A 2,546-nucleotide genomic window follows, 5' to 3' on the forward strand; every position below is an offset into this window, starting at 1 on the left:
AAATCTCCAAAGCTCGGTGGTATAGTTAGGGAGCATTTATAGAATTTAAGGGTTAGGAAAAAATAGAAAAATATCAAGAGTAGAATATTATCGACGGTAAATTCAACTCTTGAATGTCAGAAAGATCGTCCTTTCTTTTTATTTTCTCTGGGAAATTTCATATGATCCGTCCCGACGTCTTTGCAAATCTATTGCAAATATTGTGGTCGTTTAATTTCATGTTTTTTTTTTTTTCTGCTGATATTCTGATTTTTTTTGTTTTTATGTTTGTTTTTACTGTTTTATCGAAATTTTGTGCCTTTTGATCCACAAACGAATCAAGTTGAATGAATTGTTTTAGATCTGTCATTTTGTTCACTGATCTTAATTAAGAAATATTATCAAAGAAGAGTATAAAACATTAGATCTCTTTTAATGACAAATTCAGAGCCTTTAGTTTAACATCACCATATCAAATTATTATTGTCCACTTGGAGTACAAAGAACTAGGACAGCCTTTTTATGCCGCTCGTTTTCTATGCTATGGAGCAACCTACAAGGATCACGTTGCATAATTGGCAAAACCTGTTATGTAGAATTAGGTATATTCACTGTCGTTAATACGTAACATTGGTTAGACTTTGACATGGACTGCAGGCTTGAATTTAGAGTAGAGTGTTCTGTACTTACTGTGTCATTCGATCGTACATAGTAACATTTTTTTTTTTTTTTGTATATATCATGCTTTGTATCTTCGCTCTCCCTTCCCACTGATAGGGACCCGAATAAACATGTCTGTTTTTCTCACTATTAACTGTTAACAGAACCGGTTGTCGGTTTAACATGAAATTACCTGTTATGTTTTTATGTCCTTTTTGCCTGGACTTTATGTATATATAAACTGATATTCTGTAATAAAGTTACTCAGTTGCCTTTATCCGGCCTTCTTAGTCACAGCCTCACTCGGCCCGTCACATTGGTGTTTCCGGAAGTCGACTCTCTCCTCCCAAATTTCAACCCCCCACCCCCCCCACCCCGTCATTGGTAGTATGGCGGACTCCACGGAGGTTGGCGCCGCCCCATTGTTACTTTCAACGTTCGCCAGCGGAGAGGCGTTTGCTTGGTTTCAGTGCGCAGAAGTCCAGTTCCGCATCCAGGGCGTGACTCGCTCAACGACTAAAGCAGATTATGTTCTCGCGGTGATGCCCGAGGACACCTTCCCGGAAATTTCCGACTGGCTTTGGGAACAAGGAGACACCCCAGTAGTGTATGACGCCCTCAAAACATACCTTCTGCAGCAGTACTCGGCGTCGCCAGCCACCTGTATAGCAAAGCTTTTTCAGCTCTCTCAACAACCATTGGGGGACCAAAGGGCTTCGCTTGCCCTCAGGGAAATGACCAGTATCACTCGCCTGCAACCTACTGCAAACGGCTCTCCTCGTGAGGTGAACCTACTCCGTGCCCTTTGGATACACCGTTTACCTGAACCTGTGCGCGCTGCCATACCGGATGTCGATAGTTTACCCATAAAGGACTTGGTGACCAAAGCCGACGCCCTTTTGGACAGCCACTTCACGACCTTCAAGACCTCCATAACGCCTCTACTCCTGACAAAGAGGACACCTATTCAACGTCAACCGAAGCTGATGTGAATGACTTAGGACATACACGCCTACCCCGTGACGTGCCGAAGCGGCGACAAAGCCACCCATCACCCACCACTCGCTCGCTCCCCAACCAACGAATTCTACAGCCACTTACTGCCGTCCATCGACCACAGTTTTCCTACTACCACTACAGATTCGGGGCAACCGCGAAAAAATGTGCCAAAGATTGTCAGTGGCCAAAAAACGTGTAAGTAGGCCATCGCTCGTGGCGGTGACCTCCCGTGTTTCTAATCTTTTCTTTTACATGATGCGGGAACGGCGTGCGATTTTTGGTAGACACGAACGGCGTGCGATTTTTGGTAGACACGGGTGCTTGTCGTTCTCTTTTGCCAAGGGAACTCTTCAGGACACGACGTAGTCTGTCTACGTCTGCCGACGTCTACCTGGTAGCAGCCAACGGATCTGCGATACCCACCTATGGTTACGAAAATCTCACATTATTGTTTGGAAACTGTAAATCTAATTGAAAGTTTTTCGTTGCTGACGTCACATTGCCAATCCTCGGTGCGATAACCTCTCTCATTTCCACCTTCTGGTCGATGTCGCCCACCGACAATTGGTCAACACAAACTCGTACTTGTCGACACCTCTTCAACCCGCCCCCTCCAACCTCGCTCTCCACATCAGCGCACCCACTAATGCCTACGCCCACCTCCTTATGTTGTACCCGGAAATTTTCCGTCTGGAACTTCACGAAACGCCCACGGCTCCAGCCAAGCACAGTATTTATCACCATATCAAGACAACCGGACCCCCAGTCTTCGCAAAATTCAGACGTCTGGCACCGGATCGATTGGCAGCCGCCAAACAGACGTTCGCCGAAATGGAGGAAATGGGCCTTTGCCATAAGGCCTCAAGCCCATGGTCGTCACCCTTACACATCGTTGTGAAGAAAGACGG

The sequence above is a fragment of the Palaemon carinicauda genome, chromosome 1 (assembly GCF_036898095.1).
Source record: "Palaemon carinicauda isolate YSFRI2023 chromosome 1, ASM3689809v2, whole genome shotgun sequence".
Lineage (NCBI taxonomy): Eukaryota > Metazoa > Arthropoda > Malacostraca > Decapoda > Palaemonidae > Palaemon > Palaemon carinicauda.